The sequence below is a fragment of the Cynoglossus semilaevis genome, chromosome 3 (genome assembly GCF_000523025.1).
Source record: "Cynoglossus semilaevis isolate Cse_v1.0 chromosome 3, Cse_v1.0, whole genome shotgun sequence".
Taxonomy (NCBI): Eukaryota; Metazoa; Chordata; class Actinopteri; order Pleuronectiformes; family Cynoglossidae; genus Cynoglossus; species Cynoglossus semilaevis.
Window position 1 is genome coordinate 548,795 of NC_024309.1, and position 14,899 is coordinate 563,693.

A 14,899-nucleotide genomic window follows, 5' to 3' on the forward strand; every position below is an offset into this window, starting at 1 on the left:
GACTTATAGTCTGGAAAATACAGTAAGCATCACCCGATAATACGATGTACAATTATTTCCCTTAAAATATGACAATTTTATACCTATGGTATGATAATCCTATATTGTCCACCTGGAAACACTGGTTGGATCTTCTATTATTTTCACATCTAGGTTAAACAATGGAATACCTAGAAAAAATATGCCAGATATCTTTTTGACATTTGTTTTCAATTTGGTTTTTTCGCCCTCATTACTTTAAAATCGACTGTATTTTAATAGTTGCTAGTGTTTAACAAGTGAGTCCTGATCATTAAGCTTTGAATCAGATATTTTGTATTAAAAGCCACTAACTAAATCAAGGAAAGAATTTTTCTTTTTTTAACCACTAATTAATTTGGGATTAAAAGTGCATTATAATACTACCCCCAAATTATTACTGCATTGCAAAACTTGCAGTTATCCTGTGTTTGCCTTAACAGGCTATTATTACAAATTTTGACAAGTAGACTATTAAAATTTGATACATAGTTACTGCCATTAGCATAGTATGAACTGCTGCTATTTCAACTACAGTAAATTAGACTTAAGGTTTCTCATTTCCTCCTCTGTTGCTAAGGTAGTATGTTCTACATGTAGAGAGAATGTTATTTTTTATGTCTCTGATTGTTTTTTTTTTTTTTTTTTACAGTATATATCTCTCAGTGTTCCAAAGCCCTGATAAGAGCTTTCTGTAGCCTTGTTTTTTTTTTCTCCCTTCTCTTTCTACCTTTGCTCCTTTGTGTGAATTCCCTTGGAGGAGCGACATATTGTCTTTCCTCTGTCCATTACATTTGACTTGTAATTTGTAGTGTGGATTTTCTCTCCAGAGACTGACCCAACACGTTCCTGCTCTCGATGCGTCAATGTCCACATAAGGCGCCTTAGGAAGCACTGTCAACAACCCCTATGTTGTCATGGTAACAGGACTCACAAACATTGTGATGATGGTAAAGGCTTAGAAATTGCATTGCAGTAAATCAGAAGCCAAGTGGAGAAAAAGTAGGGATGCACCAATTATGAAATTCTGGGCCGGTGCCGATGTTTAAAATAATAACTTGGCCGATGCCGATGTTGTTTTTTTGTTGTTGTTATGTATTCCCTCTTTTGTGCCATAGAAACATTACTGAACTGTTAGTTCAACAAGTATTTCAACTCTACATCCTACTATCCTTGAATTAGTACATACTCAATCAATCAGACAGATTTATGGAGCAAAAACAGCCAATTTTAAGTTGACATTTAGGATAACCTTAATTCACATGATTTATGGCATAAGTTTTAATTCACTTTAAACTGAGAATAAAGATATGTATGATTTAAAATGATACTTTCCACCCTTTTTTTGATCATATATATAAATATATATATACACACAAACCTACATACACATATGTGTATAAATATTCTTATATATATAATTTACATATATACACACATACACATATATGTGTATATGTATTTGATATAAAACTATATGTTTATATATAAATACTGCAAAGAGTTGCGAATATTCCTCATAGTTTCCTCATGTTTAAATAAAAGTTAAATCAATTTATTATTTGCCTTGAGGGCAAAATCATAAATATATATATATACATATATATATATATACATATATATATACATATATATGTATATGTATATATATATGAATATATATATATAGTAAGTATATAGGATCATCAAACACTGATGGCTCCTGCTGTTGTAACACACTATCTCAAATGACCGTCAAAGTGTTACCTTTATTCCTGTTGTCTTGTGTCCTGCACATTAACATATGGGTGCTAAGCAGCGAGAGCAGACGCCACTGATAATTGGGCCCTTCTGCCTCAGTACAAAAGATGCCTGCTGCTTGCCACAGGCCTTGCTGCCTCTTTAAAGATTCTCCCATGATATACCGTACCTCATTATTTGCTTTCTAGATCATACACAGACACATACACAGAGGTTTACAGACACTTCTTTTTTTGGTTTTTCCAGTGACCTTTATGCCACACGTGAGCTGATGCTGAAGTCTCTTCTTCATCCTTTAAAATTTTTTTCTACTTATTTTAGCTTAATTTAGGGCAAGACCTAACATCACACAGGTAGTTGCCTCTAGGTGTCCACAAGGTGGAAGGAAATTAGGTTTACAAGTTATCCAAGTCCAGTGTGACAAAAATAAAGAGAATATTTTTTCACTGTGTAAAAGTAAACAGACTCCAAAAGAGATTTGTGTGAAACACGCAAACCAACACAGGCTGCCAACAGAGGCGCCATTGAGTACATGGTTGCAAATCACACACTGCCACATGTGGCAATCAAACCCAGGACTCTCTGCTTTCAAGACAGGCGTGCTAACCACTAAACTATGTAGCATGTCCCCAAATCACTGACAAATCACTCTCTGAGAATTAATCACTCTCTGTGAATTAATCACTCACTGCGAGTGAATCACTCACTGGGAATGAATCACTCTCTGCGAATTAATCACTCACTACGAATGAATCACTCTGCGTATTATCACTCACATGTTACTTCTGCAAGTAATGAGTGAGGGATTCATTCTCAGCGTCCGTCCTCAGGTACTCGTTCTTTTTTTTTTTAAGGTGTTTTTATCCAAAGAGGGTCCAGAGGTTTGGAAGTTTTTGTTACTTGTGCTGTAATTTAAGTTATTTCGTAAATATTTAATTCTTTATGTACTCTTTTTAGTTCATTGATTTTTATTTTATATTGAAGTACTTACCTAAAGATTATTTTATTTTAAGGTATTTAATGAATTTGTTTTGTTTTATTATTTTGTTGATGGGATAAACTCTCCTCTGTAATTTTGTTTATCTGATTAAATGCACGTTAAAAAATAAATGTTACTCAACAGTTACTCAGTAGTTTTTTCACCATGTACTTTTTGACTCTTACTCAAGTAATAATTTGGATGACTACTTTTTACTTCCACTTGTGTAATATTACTCTGAAGTAACAGTACTTTTACTTAAGTACAATTTTTGGCTACTCTACCCACCTCTGGTTGTAGGTGTGAGCACTCAGGAACAAGGCCCACCATTGTAGTACAACATATGACATAATGTGTGTGTATTGTGACAACATACACAACAACTGGCGACAAGGATCCAAAACCAAGCGAAGTGATCTCAGTGAATGTCCACTATGGTGATCAACAGTGTGTACTTTCCCTGTATGTTGTTGAGAGAGGAGGTGCACCCCTGTTTGGACGTGAATGGCTTCGTGAAATACAACTGGATTGGGAGTCAATCAAAAAAAATGATGTGATTAAAAAGCAGAGCAACCGCTCTAGAACTGAAAAGCTTAACAAAATACTTACAAACAAATCAGAAGAAGTTTTATTTAGATGGCATTGGCACGTTAAAGCACCTAAAAGCACAGATTGTGTTGGATGATGATCCCGTACCCAAGTTTCACAAGGTGTGCCCAGTTGCATACGCCCTCCACCCAAAAGTGGAAAATGAACTTCAAAGACTGGAAAATGAGGGCATTCTATTCAAAGTGGACTGGTCTGAATGGGCAATGCCAATAGTTTCAGTTGTTAAGGGAAATGGCTCAGTATGCATCTGCGGAGCTTTTAAGGTAACCAACAATACGGTCCTGAAGGCTGAACTGTACCCCATACCGCGTAGATGTGTCCCAGAGTTCTGACTGAGCTCCAGCTGGAAGATGTGGCCAAGACATGCAATGGTTGTCAACAGACCCACAAGTCTCCACCAACAGCTCCACTGCATGTGCGGGAAGGGCCTACAAAGCCTTGGCAACATGTCCACATCGACTATGCAGGACCATTAACCAACAAGGTGAACATTGGACAGAACCTAGTGTGGCTCAACCGTTGGATGCATCTGGATCAACACGCGTGGATGCCAGTACTACACCTTTCCCTGTTGGCTTTGAGATTCAACTGATGCATCTGGGTCAACACGCGTGGATGCCAATACTACACCTTTCCCTGTTGGCTTTGAGTTCTGTGATGAAGCAAAGGACACCGTCAACCCTGAAGATGATGAGTCTGTACCAGCCCCACCTGCTGCTCAAAAAAGCAAAGAACACCGTCAACCCTGAAGATGATGGCTCTTTACCAGCCCCACCTGCTGTCACCCCTTCATCTGTGAAGCGTTACCTAGACAGGATTCAGAGACCGCCAGAAAGATTCAAAGACAAAGAAAATAGAGTAAGATTAGGTTTGAGTGTAGTTAGGACTAGTTAATACTTGGATAAACCACCAAAGTTTAAATGGGGATATCAATGCTGGAAGGAAGGAGTGTTATGTGGGGGATATTGGGATCTATATTGTTTCAATACATGCAACAATAATTATTATAATATAATTAATAATAATTAATTATGGATGTTTCTTGTATTGATTCACATCAATATTAATTGTCAACAAAGGTTGCTCGTCACTGAGTGAAAATGATCCCATGACAGGTCAACAGATCACGGACGAAATGTCTCTCGAATCTGCATTTGTTAGCGAGAGAAATGAAGAATTAGCGCTCCTAAAATATAGAGAAGCTTAAACAAAGTAAAGCCAGCGTTAAGTCCTGTTCCCACCTGTCATTTAAAATGTCCTTAAAGGATTAATTTGCCGCTAACAGTTTATTGATTTCTCTTTTTCTTCTGTTACTCTGTCCCTGGGTCACAGTTGTGCCACACGCGCTGCAGTGCAGATGGCCTTGTGGCGCTTCAAATTCCATTCACTCGCTTTTGTGGAGCTGGCAGCTGCCGAAAAAAAAAAAAAAAAAAAAAGACCAGACCTTCCTGGTGAAGAAAAGCTGCTTCACAGCTTCATCACTGTTTCCTTCCACTGTCTCTGTCTCTCTGCTCTCTTGGTGATGGCGTTATTAACCCAATATTGTTTAAGGGATCATAACCATTAGTATGAACGTGTTCTTATGTGTTTGCTTGTGATGAGAGAGAAAGGCCCTAAATGACTTTCAGAAGTGAAGCTTTCCTGTTGGGGAATTAATGCTAATTTTTTGGACAAGTAAAATGCAGGCTTCTTTTGATTATGTAGTTTGACATTTTCATTGTTTACATATACTTTCATATTAAAGTACATTATTTAACTCTTAGATACCTGTTCAGCTTTAATATATCAAGCCCATTTTAAATATAGATTAAAGTATATATTTTGATTTTAATCAACAGTTTCATTTGAAGGCCACTGATATATAGTACCTAAAACCTTACGTACGTTTTACGTTGTTTTTATTTTCTGCACTATTTCTAACACCTAACACTGCCCCAAAATGGAAAACAAAACGGAAATTGCTGTCCAACAGCAGGGCTACTCATCGGCAGTAGCCACATGGGGGCACTGTATCACCACGAAGGAGAGCCCCTGCTGCAGCTTCACCAATGTCTTTGTCTTGCTTTATATATTATACATTTTTTGAACAATGTTCATGCAGTGAAAAAAAAAAAACTTGCAGTAAAAAAACTTTTAGCCCACCAATCCCTATAAAGAAATACTTAACAAAAAAAAAATACCATAGAGAAATTCTTACATATTGAAGGCAGAATTTAAAAATGTCCTCCTATACATAACACAACCAACTGTTTTCGTAAAGTTTTCTTTACGAAAACAGTAACAAGAAATTTACAGTTTATCAACTACAAAACCCAGTCGTCAATATTAGTTCATAATGGGGTTGAGATGTGTGTGTGTGTGTGTCTGTGAGTGAGTGTGTGTATTTTGTCCTTCTCTTGTTATTGCAGCTGTGGTAAAGGGGAAAGGGAAAGTAAAAAAGGTATTTTCCATGTCCCCACCCCCTCCAACTCTCCATCTATTTTTTTAATCTATTTTTCTCTTCTCCCTCTGTATTTGAGGCTGGGAAATGTGGAACCCTAATGGTACCCTTAAATCATCTGACCATCATCCACAGTCGGAAAATAAAATCTCTTAAAATAAATTGAAATCTCATTTACGTCGTCCCTCTTAAAATAAATTGAAATCTCATTTATTAAAAAAAAAAAAAAATGTCAGGTTGAAAAGTCAATGTCTGTTGGAGCAGGTAAAAAGATCAGCTGACACAAAAGAGACCTTTGTCTGGACCAGTTTTCTTTACCTGTCTCTTCCTGACATTTTATAAATAATGTGATGTGAAAAAAAAAACCCATGACATTGGCTTCATGGATAGTTATGAACTTCCCATGACTGCTTGGCCATTGGCTTCATGGATAGTTATGAACTTTTTTATTTCCTATATCTGAAAAAAAAAAAAAACTGGTTTGACAATTCAGATATGACTTGCATGGTTATCAAAGGGATTAAATGGACACGATTACAACTCTGATTTTTTAATGTTTTAAAGGGATTGTTTGGAATTGCAACATTTGAAGGATTACATTACAAAGGGTTACTCCTACCTTAACTTTAGTAAAACTCATGTTTCTGCTCTAATTTCAATATTCAAAACTAAATTAGTTAGTCTGGTCCCTATATGGTTCCTGGTGCCTAAAAGGAATCGATATATTTTCTTCAATTTCATGCGTGTGTGTTTGTATGATTGAACCCAGGAAACGATATAAACACACACTACCAGATGCATCAAGAAAAAGACTGTCTCTCTCTCTGTGTGTGCAATGTATGTGTATATGAAGCGCAGCTGTGATTATTTTGTTTTCCTCTCTGTTTGAAAAACCACACTTGCTAATGGGTGAAGCTTTTTCATCACCTTCTTTTTTGCCCTTCTTCTCTATCTTTACTTCTTTTCCTCGCTCCTCCTGTTTTCCACTGAACACTCTCTCTCTCCCTACTCTCTCTGTCTCATCCCTGCGCATCCTGCCTTGCCCAACCTTTCCGTCTCCATCTCCCTTCCTCCACCTTTGTCCATCCTCCCACCCCCCCTCCATTTCTACCTCTGTATCCCTCCCTCTCCTCTCTGCCACTTGCTCGTAGATGCCAAATCACGCCACATGCTCTTCCTCTCTCTCTCTCTTTCTTTCTCCCTCTCTCTCTCATGCGTCCTTACTCTTTCTCACCCCCGGCTTCGTTAGCTCTCCCTTCCCCTCGATCGTTCGTCAGGCTCGGTGCCGTCAGCTGTCAGTTATTTTTCCACCATGGAGCAACAACTGGCTGCCCGTTGCACGTGAGAGAAAAACCAGCGAAGAGAGTCAAAGGAGGGAGGAGAACGGGGAGGGAGGAAGGGAGGGAGGAAAAGAAGTGGACACCAGGAGGAAAGGAGATCTTTTGTTAAGCATCCCTGCCCTCCTTCTTCTCCGGCAGCATCAGCACCAGCATCAGCACCACCGCCGCTTTCTCCTCCATCACTGCTGGATCCTCTATCTCTTGCCAGGATATGCCTCCTATTTCATCCGTAGGGAGCTCCTTCCGGAACTGGGAGGGGTAGAGCGACCACCACTTTCCAGGTTTTCCAAGCTTTGCCATGGACAAAGCACAGAGAAGGGGGAAAAAATGAAAGAAAAAAAATGTCAAGGAAGAACAGACAGAGGAAAGGGGAGGGATTTTTTTAAAAAGAGACGCATAGGGAAAGGAGAGGAAAGACAACACCCTGTGGAAAAGAGAAGAATTAAAAAGATGGTAAGAGAGTGAGGACCTGTTGTACCTTTACCCCCCCCCCTCCTTTTTATCCCTTACTTCTTATTCACTTTTTTTTTGCTATCACCTGTTTAACAAATTAATTTGGTTTTTTGGTATAAAAAAAAGTTGTCGTGTCGGTTTGATCGTTTGTATCTCTTTGTGCTACAGCTCTTGAGTGCTTGTTGTCGATGTGTTTTGTGCTTCTTTTTATTCTCCATGTCATTCCACTATCGTTATATCCTATCAGAGACTCGGTTTTCATTGGCGCAAAGAACCGAAAACCAAACATTTTCCCCTCCTAAAACACTGTGGTACTTTGTCAACTGTACCTATAGCTGGGAGCTTAAATTCACCCAGTGAGACTGGGTGAGGCATGAGTGTGTAAGGACATAAAAACCAAAGCAGAGATTACCAGCCCCCGCTGCTGTCAGAGTAATCTGATGAGTCCCCAGGGTAACTCAACAGCACAATCAATGACATCGGGGGGGCTAGCGAGTCTCTCTCTCTGTTTGTGTGTGTGTTAGAGGCAAATGTAAATGATAGATGGTAAAAAAAAAAGCAGAAGCAAGTAAAAAAAAAAACTACAGCCGCTAATCTACTTTCTTTATGTTTCTCCTCCACCAGTGCAGTGCATCATGTTTTGACTTTTTCCTTTGACGTCAAACTCCATGACTTCGTCTGCGTTCGGCTGTTTTCTGTCCCTGTTCAGTTCACTGGTGTGAATTAAAAAAACAAAACAAAAAAAAAAAACAAACAAAAAAAAGTAAAAGCTAAAAATCACTGTCTTTTTTTTCCATGCTCTAAAATAATGTCAACTGATGTCTCTTACATCACTTACTTCTCATCTGCGACTGTAATTTAGTCTTAAAAGATCAAGCTTGTCTCCAGAGTAATTGTAAATATTTTTTTAAGAATAAATCAGTGGAATGATTGTGGCCTTGGCTGGGTCATGCTCCTCTTATCCAGACGGCTGGTTCAGCTAGGGTAGAATGGAATAAATTAGCTTCAACCTTTCATACATAATTCATGGCCAAGCTGCGTCACCTAGGCTCATTGTTTTAATTTGAACATAACGCTGGTATATCAGCACATAAGAAAAAAAAAAAAGAAAAAAAATCTAGGATTTATTTGTGGGAAATGTTAAATTATTTTTATTGATTTATTTTTCAAAATCTGGGCATTGAAGAGACAGTGGTGTAACAAATCCTAAGGCGGTGGGGGGGTGGGGGTGGGGCAAACCTTTTGGCCCACTGGTCAAAATGAGATTTTGATCAGCGGATGTAGTATACTGAGCAAAATCATTTAAACAAAATGTACAAAAAAAAATCTAAGCTATCAAAGATCATTTGGCGCGTATGATGTCTGTTGCAGTTTAGTGTGGCATCAACAAAAAAAATGACAGTCGATTCGTCGTAGGTCTTTACCATACCTTTGAACCAATGTTTGGCGGGCCGGATGATAAAGCCCAGTGCACCGTATCTGGCCCACGGGCCAAGGTCTGTATGTGTGTTTATGGCCAGGACACATGGCCCTATTTTCCAACCAGTGTAACTCCCTCTTTTCCCCTTTTTTCCTCTGGCAGTATACACGTGTTGATTTCTCTGGGCACGGCACAAGTGTAAGCGCCGGAGACGGCGTCTGTGTTTGCTAGCAGGTGTTTTGGGCCGGCTGTTTGACACGGCAGCGTGACATGAGATTTGTAAAAACCCTGTGTCTCACCTGTATGTCTCTGTGCTCCACCCGCCGCCACACCCCAATTTCCACCGTGAAGGGTCTGAGTGAGAGACTTGACCATTACTGATGGATGAGGTGATATCCGAGACACTGAGGCAGCCTGACCGCTAGGCTCTGGCCTGGGTAAGATTTTTTGCCGTTGGTGAACGTGAATGTGTATGTGTGTGCGCCAATTGTCTTCTCACTGTCTCCTTCAGACGAAGAGAGATCAGGAGGAGCCTAAGACTTTTTCTCTTGCCTTTTCTCCACTGCACACTCGATGCTCCTCGCTGGGAATTGAAAAACACCAATGTCAATTTTTCTCCTTCGCACAGGAACCGTTGATGGGTGACTCACCTGACGCTGAAGCAAGGCGTCTGCTATTGATGCCGCTTTCCCACGTTTCTCTGTTACTTTGCATGTCTGTTTTGCCCGTGGAGCTTGAACAGAGGCTTCTTTGGGAGGTGGTCATGCTGGTGGTGGTGATGATGATGATGATGATTATGAGTTGGCAGCGTTGCTGCAGACGCGTTATTTGGCTTAGCTCCGCCTGTTTACTGAAAGACTCTCTTCGGTGACGGGTATTCTTGGGTGGATAATACGGATCACGTTGTTATTGCTTAAGAATACGCGTAGTCGAGGAGAGTCCCCTTCATCGACAGCCCTAGCTCCACCCCCAACCACCCCGACCACCCACCCACCCATCCAGCTACCTCACCTCACCCTGACCTAAGCCTATCTGCCCGAGAAGGACTGTCAGTGTTGGACGAAGCCACACCTCTGCTTTGAACCCTCCTTAAAAAGCCACGTTGGTTTCTTTTCTTTTCTTTTCTTTTCTTTTCTTTTCTTTTCTTTTCTTTTCTTTTCTTTTCTTTTCTTTTCTTTTCTTTTCTTTTCTTTTCTTTTCTTTTCTTTTCTTTTCTTTTCTTTTCTTTTCTTTTCTTTTCTTTTCTTTTCTTTTCTTTTCTTTTCTTTTCTTTTCTTTTCTTTTCTTTTCTTTTCTTTTCTTTTCTTTTCTTTTCTTTTCTTTTCTTTTCTTTTCTTTTCTTTTCTTTTCTTTTCTTTTCTTTTCTTTTCTTTTCTTTTCTTTTCTTTTCTTTTCTTTTCTTTTCTTTTCTTTTCTTTTCTTTTCTTTTCTTTTCTTTTCTTTTCTTTTCTTTTCTTTTCTTTTCTTTTCTTTTCTTTTCTTTTCTTTTCTTTTCTTTTCTTTTCTTTTCTTTTCTTTTCTTTTCTTTTCTTTTCTTTTCTTTTCTTTTCTTTTCTTTTCTTTTCTTTTCTTTTCTTTTCTTTTCTTTTCTTTTCTTTTCTTTTCTTTTCTTTTCTTTTCTTTTCTTTTCTTTTCTTTTCTTTTCTTTTCTTTTCTTTTCTTTTCTTTTCTTTTCTTTTCTTTTCTTTTCTTTTCTTTTCTTTTCTTTTCTTTTCTTTTCTTTTCTTTTCTTTTCTTTTCTTTTCTTTTCTTTTCTTTTCTTTTCTTTTCTTTTCTTTTCTTTTCTTTTCTTTTCTTTTCTTTTCTTTTCTTTTCTTTTCTTTTCTTTTCTTTTCTTTTCTTTTCTTTTCTTTTCTTTTCTTTTCTTTTCTTTTCTTTTCTTTTCTTTTCTTTTCTTTTCTTTTCTTTTCTTTTCTTTTCTTTTCTTTTCTTTTCTTTTCTTTTCTTTTCTTTTCTTTTCTTTTCTTTTCTTTTCTTTTCTTTTCTTTTCTTTTCTTTTCTTTTCTTTTCTTTTCTTTTCTTTTCTTTTTTTGAAGTTTGTAGTGCACTTTTTATGTTTTCTAGATTCTTTTTTTTTTCTTCCAGAACCGTAGTTTTCGGTCTTAGGGTATTTGTTTGTGTGTCTGTCCACTTATGTTTCCCAGTCTGTCTTCTTCAGTGGCTCTTGGCAGGATTGTGTGTGTTGTTCTGAGATTGTCTGCAGAGTCATGTCTGACAGGAAGTCCTTATTATGTCCGTTGCTAACTGCATGATGAATGTGTGTGAGAGAGTGTGTTCAGTGTGCACGATAACAGCAACCACACAATATCAATGTGGAAATGATCACATTAAGCCTTCTCGTTGATTAGTAGATAGCAGAAGTTCAAAGGTCACACCAAGTATTAAGGAAGCCGATCACCGGAAAAAATCGCTGCGCATTAAGTATGATGATGATGTAATGCCTAAAGGTTGCCGACTTTAGTTGCAATGAGACAATAATATTCCTACTTTTTTTCAGCTCAGCCTGGTATAAGTGGTTAGTATTTATAGATACATAGTAATAATAATAATAATAATATTAATAATGATAAAAAATAGTGGCTGGCACACATAGTAATAGATGCTGTAGTAGTTCTATGGTGTGCTTGTTAGCTTAGTCAGATGCAAACCCCAGTCTTTCTGTATGTAGTTTGAAAATGAAATAATGACATTTAGCTTCATAGAGTTGGTGGATTTTAGTCATTATTTTTAAGCTTGTAGGGCGTGTCAAGAGTTGCTTGTATAACTTTAATGAGAGAGGGAGGGATAGCGCAAGAGAGAAGGATGGCGAACGGGTTTTAGTCAGGCTAGGCTCCCATCTTCTTTTGATTCTACAATAGCAAAAACATTCTCTGGGTTTCGCTCTACATTAACATATCCCGCCTCTTTAGCCAAAAGCGTACCTCTGATTGGCTCTCGCCATATATCGTTGCTCCTGTTTACACATTTTGGACCTCGTCCTTAACAAAATTGTTTCGTATGCATATTGTTTCATTTGTATCCGTTCATTAGTTAGCTCCGAGGGGCATACCTGTGGGCATTGTTGTTTTTGTTTTTAGATTTTGTTTGTTAGAATAAAACAATGAACGTTTGACTAAAAGCAACAATATATGGATGGAAATTCAAATTTGTTTACATTTGTAATAAGACTTTTAATCATCTTTGGAAATTAATTAACATGTTGACAGAGACGCAACCGAGTGCACAATGTAAAACATCCTAAAAAAACATATATAAAAAAACATATGTATGTATATATATATATATATATATATACATACATACATACATACATATATAAGTAAATTCTATTTTCTCCACTAAAAAAATTTGATCAGTTAATTTGAAAAGTTCACAATTCACGATACGTCACCTTATATGAACAAAAGATAAATATGAAACAGTAATTCATTTATTGCGTTGAAATGTTAAAAAAGATGTAAAAGTTTTCAGCCTTCAAACTTCCTGAAAAGAATGCTTTCGAGCCTGTGAGGCTTCAACAGCTTATTGGTGCTCGTCGCTTTACGAAATGGAAATTTTAAGTCCGTGTAACGTTAGCCATTATGGGCTGCCTTGACTCAGTGGTTCCTTTTTTTTTAGGTTGCGACTCGCATTTTGACATCGCAAATTTCTGGCGACCTGACGAGAGTTAATACTAAACAAACAATCTAATGCAGTACATTAATCGAATAATAATTAATAATACTTAATATTGTGTCGCTGAATTTACCAAATTTAACATAATAAACATATACAATAAGAATGAGAAATAGATCCACAACAGATACCCTTGCGCACAGTTTCACATACATTACGTATACATACACATATACAGTACATATACATATATTTCTATTCCTATAGTTTTGAATTGTCTCATTGTCTTGACTTCTTCCACGAGACTAAATTTGTTTCAACCAATCACGACAAATGACGCTTATCACAAAGGAGGATTTGACTCCATGTGTACAACTTGCTAGGCCCTTGAACCAACACTTGCGTTCAGCTGAAGATGATGAAATGTCCACCTCCTGCGCCCCACTGCTCAATTTATGCACTGAGGAAAGAGGCGTCTTGGTAAACAATTACTCCAGAGCTCAAATGGTCTACGATGTTTTTTTTCCCCCACTCCCTCCTCTCACATTTAAACACAGCGGCGCTCCATGAATATGGATTTCCTTTTTCTCCACGGTCCAATAGTGCATTCTGAACCTTAACACCCATGTAAAATCCATTTCAACACTTAATAGGATCAACTTGACTCATACAGTCGTGTCCTCACACATGTCACTTTCTGTGATCATACGCTAGAGATTACCCCATTCGCACCTCCCTACCCCGGGCTAGTGTAAATCATTTTTTTTACACCCCTCCCCTTCTCGCTCTCTCTTCACATCCTCGACACTTCGGAGAAAGCAAATGAGTTCATTTCTCAGCCTGTGCTTAGCCTGAGTCGGAATGCTGATATTGTAGGCAGCGAGGTTTTGGCCAGCGTGTTCCACGCGAGGCTGTTGAGGGTTGTGATTACACAAATCATCCCATCGTTAACATTTCCGATTGTTATTCAAAGAGCACAATTATATGTTGTACACAAGGATTAGCCGATAATTGCAGCTCTTTTCCTTGTTAAAAACAAACACAGTGACACGCTTGTGTGTATGGGTATCTGTGTGTCAACACAAGTGTTATCTACAAGTTGGCAACAATTGAATTTAATAAAAACTTCATTCAAATTAAATTTGAAAAAAAAAATCAAATAGGAACTATAATATTTATATAGATACACTCACTACGTATGTGTTGATTGTTGTAATATTTATATACACACACTCACTACGTATGTGTTGATTGTTGGCTTGCTCTATGTTTTGTTTGAATTCTAACTGTTGACTGCACTGCTACGAAACATCAACAGTCATTGCTTTTGTACTTTTGGTACCTTCATATAAAGTAGAACTACTTCGACTCTGATTAGAAACTGTCTGGTTATAAACTCTGTACACTTGCGTTGTAAGCATACTTATTTTTGAGCATCCTCTCTGAGAGATGTCGACTGTATGAAGAGTCATATTTTTACCAGCACGTCTTTCGAGTGAGTTAGTAGCAATTGGACTTGAAGTTTGGTTAAAGTTGTTTTAAATATTGCTCTTTCGGGTTTCTTCCAAGTTCTTAAAGAAAAAACCTATTGATTAAAATGATTTTTTTTTTTAACTAAACCCCGAGTCCTGTGCTGCGTATTCACAAAATATGGAAAATCTTGTTGTCGGTGTTCAACTATTAATGACACAAAGTATAAATAATCATTTAATTAGTTGCTGTAAAGAAGAAAAAATTGTCCAGTGAGTATAAAAGTAATTGAGACTTGACACTTGTGTGTACTTTCTAACAGTCTCAAGAGTCCTGACCTAATAATGTAATCTCAGCCACAGCCGTTAAAAAAAGGTTTTAAATTAGCATTGGATCTGTGCTGTTTTTTTTTTTTTTTTTTCAGATGTGGTATCTGAAACTTGAACTTTACAGAAAAATGACTGTATTTAACTTGTATTGGATAAAATAAAATAAATCTGTCATTGATTTGAGTGATGCTTTGATGCCGGAAATAGGCATATGACTTATGACAAACACTGATCTGACACACTAACAATTAAACTGTGACATTCCAATAAAATGGCATGGTTAACAAATTAATTAAACTATAAAAAACTATAAAAATTAAATGTTATAATGCATTTTATTTATAATCACGGGGAGTGGGGGGGCAGAGTGACTTCTCGCCTCAGCGGCTAATGTAAAAGTGCTAATCTATGCTGTGGATACTAATGTATAACAGCAGATGAGTAAGTGCAAAAGCTGCTAATATACAACTGCTGATGATATTGGGG

General features: G+C 37.5%; 1 long non-coding RNA gene across 1 annotated transcript; it reads left to right on the forward strand.

Annotated features, from left to right (window-relative positions):
- Positions 1-6,332: 6,332 nt before the first annotated feature.
- LOC112486883 (uncharacterized) lies at positions 6,333-10,125 on the forward strand. Its single transcript, XR_003049440.1, has 3 exons — positions 6,333-7,579; positions 9,351-9,436; positions 9,628-10,125. It is a non-coding gene; the product is annotated as an uncharacterized LOC112486883 (long non-coding RNA).
- The last annotated feature ends 4,774 nt before the right edge of the window (positions 10,126-14,899 follow it).